This window comes from Cydia fagiglandana, chromosome 25 (assembly GCF_963556715.1).
Source record: "Cydia fagiglandana chromosome 25, ilCydFagi1.1, whole genome shotgun sequence".
In the NCBI taxonomy this organism is placed as follows: Eukaryota; Metazoa; Arthropoda; class Insecta; order Lepidoptera; family Tortricidae; genus Cydia; species Cydia fagiglandana.
In genome coordinates this window covers 9,907,002-9,914,286 of record NC_085956.1, presented here as the reverse complement: position 1 = coordinate 9,914,286, position 7,285 = coordinate 9,907,002, and positions in this window count along the sequence as shown.

Sequence of the window (7,285 nt, the reverse complement as noted above, 5' to 3'; positions counted from 1 at the left end):
CGCGACGCGATTGTCGCAAAGTGAATTGCAGCATGCGGAGTTGTATGGCCCCGCGCGCACTATGATAATCGCAAGAGTGGAGATGGAAGAACATGGAGAGTCGCAACTGTGACGTTGACGGGACCGCACGCGCTTGAGCTAGCTCTCGAGACCTACGCACCCTAACCAACTCACTAGTTGACGTGTGTTAACTTCAGTGTTTGTGCAGGCTAAGTATCATTGTTAGTGTGCCCCAGTGTCGAAAAGACCACTTTCGCAGTGATCGTTTGCTGGCGGATACCTTACGGTGACAACCCAAGCCCCAAGCGTTAGCAGTGGCCGTTTGTTGGTGGATACCTTACGGTGACAACACAAACCACAAGCGGGGCGTGAGCCCGGACACACCCGGCGCTAGCCATATACCACCCTGTACTCACATCTGTTGTTTTCCAGGTCAACCTACGCCGACGCCGCACACACGCGCCCTCACCATGGGCAACGACAAGACGCCCACCAAGACGACGGAGGCCGCCCCGGAGGAGGACACAGCGACAGCATCGGCTCTGGCGCAAGTGGCGGAAACTCCAGCCGATGGTCTGTTCATGCTCACCGGCCCCACGGTCATACCAGACTTCGACGATCCAAAGCGTCTGCCCGCGTACGGTAGTTACACGGGGTCAACGGTGTCGAGTAGAGACTCACAAGAGTTTCTCGACTTCGGTGACTCCGATGACGATTCCGGCGAGGGCCCAGACGCTGAGGATCAGCGAAGCGCTGGGTCGCCTGAGGCCGAGGAGCCAGAGCGGTCAATCGACAATGGGGACCTAACACGTGGTGATTCACCATGTGGCGATTTATCGCCGCTTGATTTATCACCACGTGCTAGGCATTCACCACGTGCCGAGAGCCCGCTGCCGCCGCAGCCGGCCGACAAGTCGCGACCTGTCACGCCGCAACCGGCTGACAGGTCTCGACTTGTCACGCCGGCCCACTCACCGCAACGCCGCCGCCAGTCGCCGTGCCGGCCACAGGCCGGCCTCGAGATGACCGGGGGCGCCTGGATGGCGATATTCGAGAAACTCGACAGAGTAGCTCGGGGATCGCTAGACAGTTGTACTCTCGGTCCGCTCGAGGCGGCCCTCCTCTCAACCCTGTTGGCGCACTCTGGGGCGCGCCAACAGAAGAGACGACGGGAAGAGGACAGCCCGCCGCCACAGGAGGAGAAGCGGGAATGTAACCGCATCACTCCTGTGTCGCGCGGTTCTACTCAACCCGTCGTCTGCCCACAGGACTCTCAGCAGCAGCAGCCGATGGACACCGCCGCTCCATCCACACCCGCCGCCGGCAGCTCGCACCAGGCCCCGCCACGTAAAGTGTTGCTATCTAAACCGGTAGCAAACACCGACACGTACGCGGCCGCAACAAAAGCCCCACCTAAAGCCGCTACCTCTCTGCCCACAGACTCCGCAGCCAACAAGAAGAGGAAGCAGCAGCCGCAGCCGCCGGCCAAAAGGGCCAAACCGCCACAGATTCTGGCCGAGGTCCTCCCAGACTCGGCCCGCCACCTGGAGGCCATCAACGAGCGTCTCGGTTTTAAGGCCAAAACCGAGAACGTCGAGCCGACCGGGATACGGTTCTACCCCAGGACCGCCGAGGAATACCGAGTGGTATTCGCCTACCTCGGCAAGGAGCAGAAGCTCGACCCCCGGATCCAGTTCGTCAAGCACCCGGAGAAGTCGACCCTGCCGATGAAGGCCGCTATCCGCGGCCTGCCGTCAACCATGTCGGTGCAGGACGTGAAGGACGCCTGTGCCAAAGAGGGGTATTCAGTATCACACGCTCGTCTTATCTCTACAGGTAGAGGACGCGGAGGCACCATCTTCTTCGTCCAACTCGACGGGACGGAGCGAGAAAACCCAGGTTTTCTCGACCTCACCAGCATCGCAAACATCAACACCAAGGTTCGTGTCGAACCTTGGCGAGGTAAACCCGGGCCACCGCAATGTTATCGGTGCCAGGGATTTAGGCATTCCTCACACGGATGCCACCGACCGGTGCGCTGCGTCAAGTGCGCACTGCCGCACCTGTCCCACCAGTGCACGCGACCCAAGGACGAGCCAGCTACGTGCGCCAATTGCCTGATGGACCACCCAGGCAATCACAAGCAGTGTGCAATTTACTTGCAGGAGCTGCGCAACTGGAGGGGGGGCACCCGCTCCCACACACGCCGCCTGCCGACCCGCCGCCCGCAGCGAGGCCCCGACACTAGGGCCTCAGACACACCGAACCTGGTGGAGGATTACTCAACAGGTTCCCTCATGGCACCCGCCAACCAGCCGAGGCAGCGGTCAACAAAACACCGAGGACGGACGCAGCCACAACACAAACCGCAGAGGATGTCGCAAGCAGAGCCCCGTGCAGCGCCGCCTGCAGCGCCGCCAGCGCTCGACACCACAGCGCTGCACAGGGACATAGTTACCGCGGTGCAAACTGCGGTAACTGCGTCCCTGAAGTCATCGCTAGACGAGTTTGTACTAGCGATTAAGTCTCTGTCTAAGCCTGACCAAAATCAGGCTTAGCTCGCCCTCTCAGCAATAACGCAAGTTATTCGCCAGCTGCACTCTCTCTTACGGCCTAAAAGAGAAAGAGCTAAGAATTGTGTATTGGAACGCGCAGTCATTAACTGGTAAAATTAATGACCTCCGTACTTTTCTCCACAGCCAGGACATCGACATCATGCTGATCTGCGAGACGTTTCTAAAAGCGTCACTGACGCTCAAAGCCAGCGGTTACATCGTGTACCGCCTCGACCAGGAGAACCCCGAAAACGGGCGCCCATACCGAGGCCTCGCAATCATCGTCAAGATGTCAATCATCCACCAACCGGTGGATATCGAGCAGCAGCCGACATCACTATCCGCACTGGGGATAGATATCAAACTACAAAGGCATAACCTGCGTTTGTTTGCTATCTACAGGCCCTGCGGAAACGGCCGGCCGGCAGAGCTCCGAGCCGACCTCAAGCGGCTGCTGGTGGACTCCCCCGTGCCGACCATCCTGGCCGGGGACTTCAACGCCGAGCATCCCGCTTGGAACTCGTCCGCGCATTCCCACCCGGGAAACATCATCTACCAGATCGTGGAGGACCTCGATCTGGTAGTGGACGGGCCATACGAGCCCACACACTACAGCGACAGAGACCCGCTCTGTCGCGGCACCACAATCGACTTTGCGATTTCTCGCGGAGTCGACTCACTCATGAGGCACCAGGTATTTTACGATCTCACCTCCGACCACAGGCCGGTGCTCCTGACCATCGCAGACGAGGCGACAACGAGGCTCAACAGGGGACCAGGACGCCGCTACGACTGGACGGCTTTTACAGAAGCCATGGTAAAATCTCCCCGTACAGGTCCCATATCGACCGCAGAAGAGGTCGATGCAGCAGCAGCCACAATCACCGGGGACATCAAGGCGGCCCTCGACAACGCCACCCACATCATCCCGCCCTCGGACCGGCGCAAGCCGCTCCCGAGGCCGCTTCAAGCGCTTTTGGAGAAAAAGCGCTGGTACAGGAAACAGTGGCAAAGGACTAGGGCTCAGTCGGTCAAGGCTGAGCTCAATAGTCTCGAGCGACTGTTAAGGGTAAAACTCAGCGAGCACAGAGCTGCAAGCTGGGAAGCGCACATCGATAGCCTAACTGATCACGTTCCTTCCATCCACAGGTTATGCCGACAACTCAGCACGACGCCCGAGCCGATACGGCCCCTAGTGGACGACACCGACGGGAAGCCGAAATACGCGGCCAAGGACAGAGCGGAAATACTCGCTCGCAGCCTTGAGCGGCAATTCAGGCCATTCCCCGACACCGACCCGCAACACACAGCGGACATCGTGCGGCACGTTCGAGACTACCTCAGCGTGCCCGTTGAGACCCACGATGATCCACTTTATTTTTCTCCTTCACAGGTCCAGGCGACAATCAGACGTCACTGCAAGCCGAAGAAGGCGCCGGGCCCCGACGAGATCCCAAACATGGCGCTCCGCCAACTGCCGCTAAACTCCTTAGCGGCAGTGGCGCGCCTGTTCAACGGGATCCTACGGTCGGGGCACTTCCCCACCATCTGGAAGTCCGGACGGGTCATAGTCCTTCCCAAGCCCGGGAAGGACAGAAGAAAGCCGGAGAACTACCGGCCCATCACGTTGCTATGCAACCTATCAAAGGTGTTCGAGAGGTTACTGCTCCGGCACCTCTCGCCACACCTGACACCCAGGCCGGAGCAATTTGGTTTCAGGTCTCAACACTCCACCACGTTGCAGCTCACCCGCGTGCTACACCACATGGGCACGGCGCTCAACAAAAAGGAGTATACAGTCGCTGTCCTCCTAGACATGGAGAAAGCGTTCGATCGAGTTTGGCACGAAGGTCTAATATATAAACTTTCTCTGTCCACAGCCCCTCGCCGCATCGTGAGAGTCATCGCTTCATTCCTGGCAGACCGACGCTTCCACGTTCAAGTGGAAGGCACACTGTCAGAGGAACGCCCGATACAGGCAGGCGTCCCCCAGGGGAGCTGCCTGTCGCCCGCATGCTACGCGCGCTACACCGACGACATTCCAGTCGTAGGACAAGCGCAACTAGCCCTATTCGCAGATGACGCCGCTTACTTTGCTTCCTCTTTCCAGATGCCGCACGCAGTCTCCAAGATCCAGCCGACGCTCGACGCCCTTCCTGACTGGCTCTCCAAATGGAGGCTATCAGTCAACGTGGGCAAGACGCAAGCGCTCATCACAGGGGCAGCCAGGATCCTGCCCCCTCCTCCCTCCCTTCTAGGCCAGCCACTGACATGGTCACCCACAGTGAAATACCTGGGGGTGACCATAGACAGGAGGCTCAACATGAAGAAGCATGTCGCGGCGACGATCATACGAGCGAAAACCGCTCGTACGAACCTCCGCCCGGTCTTGCGCAGTAAGCTCCCCGTACGGACCAAACTCGGTCTGTACAAAGCTTACGTGCGATCTCGACTAACATACGCTTCACCAGCCTGGTATTCTTTCTGTTGCAGGACCATCAGGGCCAACTTGAGGCGTCAGGAGACCCTCTCGCTACGGACCATCGTCGGGGCAACGCGGTACGTCAGCAACGCAGCCATCGCCGAGTACCTGAAGTGGAGCAGCAGCCTGGAAGACTTCGTCATCGAGCGTCTCGCGCGGGGCATGTTCGACCGCGCGGACAACTCCGACCACGAACACATACGCGGGATCGCGCCTCATCACGCGCGCCCGCCGGACCAACGCGGGGCTCGGCATCTCCCCCGAGCCCTCCTACACACCACAGAAGAAGAAGAAGAAGAAGAAAACACGAACTCACCACACCGGATGCCGCCTACACAACAGTAGGCACGACGCACACGCCAGCCTAAGCTGCCGGTCGCCTTCCCTGCTTCCCCGACGCCCGGCCCCGCTCAAACGGTATCACCGGGCTAGGGGTCGCGGGGTTGGATAAACGGCCGGTAGCGAGAAAGCTGGCCCTCAATGGACACACAGCCGTCCCCAAAATGACGAGCGATTGACCGCCCCACAAGGTGGGGCGCGACCGGAGACAGCCTCCGCAGCCGGAAGGCGGAAGAGGCCTCTCGCACCCCTTCAAAAGGGTGCCGAATGACTGCACTACTATGATAATAAAATCGCACCCCGGCCGGACCTCAGTCGGCATTTCGCTCTCCAAACCCCAACATCTCGGCACCTGCACCTCCAATGGAGTCTCAAAATGAGACGCTAGATGTTGACCATTTAATTATGGAAATAGACGGGGATCACCAGTCATACAGCAATCGCATATTAAAGACACGTTTCATGACAAGCGACTGGTCGACTTTTTCATTTTCATCGCAGTGCGCGCAGTGAATTTTCTGCGATATATTACAGCGCGATTCTAAAATCGTGTCGCAAAAATTTATATCGTGGTGCGCGCTTGGCCTATAATACCTTAAAATGTAACATAACTCCTTCAATTTGAATTTAGAACTCATTGTTATTTTTTATTTGATTTTGTTTCTAGTTCTATGCCATATATATAGACGTTAATATTATTTAGAACTGCTAAAAAACAAGATCGGCTTACTTTAAATATTTCGTCAATTTTACCTTTGTTTCTAAAAAACTGTGATATTTAACTGTCATATAGGTACTATTTATTAATGTCTTCCAAAATTATTTTCTCGTAACAGGACTGAGGGGCTACCGCGTAAACCGAAATTCGCAATTTGCGGGGATCTTTCTCTTTTACTCCAATGAAGGCGTAATTAGAGTGACAGAGAAAAATGCTCGCAATTTGCGAACTTCTATTTTCGCGGTTATAGCCCTGAATCTTGTTGCTCACCGATCCGTTCAAAAATATACATAAGTACTGAATATAATTAATAGATATTATAATTATACAATTAATACAGAAATGTAATGGTACTTAATGAAAAGGAATATTGTGTATATTGTTTCGACGAATCAGATACTCTCAATAAAATCTATACATGAGGCCAAAGCTGTTCATAAATATTAAATGACTTTATTATCTCTATACACCTTACTAACTCTATGTGTCCTATTGTGGAAAAAAAAACACAACGACAGTCAAGAACGGAATTCTTAATTTGAATTTTTCAGATTTTTGAGATGCTAGTCCATTGCTTGGAAAGCCCGTTCGAAATTGAAACTTATTTGCAATATAATAAGGTCGTATTTTGTAGATCTCTCTCATACTTATAGTAGGCTATTAAGATAAAATTAAATATCCCACAAAAATAAGCAAGCAGAATTAAACTTTGTGTCAAAGACATAAGTCATAAATTTCAATGCCAAAGTTTTAACTAAGGATGTTTCTCGCCTAATATGAATTGACCAGTGTAAGCATCAGTTAGCTAGCCCTAAGCAACCAAAGGTCAAGCTGCAGTTGAAAAACTAATAAAGATAAAGTTAAGCTGATAATTTTCCCGCCGTCTCCATGCTTCTTTAAGTTGGGTATTGACTGGTCAGCTGCCTGTTAGCTATAGTTTTCGCGAAAATCGCCAGGACAGAGGTGAAAATTTTTGTATGAAAACTTGCAACTTTAAATGCATTTTTTGACGAAACTATTGCAGTCTAAAATGAAGTCAAAATCAGTCCATGGATCGAATTTTTTGCAAGCTTTCTAATGGTACCCCACACGATTCTTACAAATGAAAAAAGTTTCAGCCTACCCCTCTCAACCCCCTAAATTTCCCCCTTTAATAAGAAATAAGCAGTTTTGACTTATTCACAATATGAG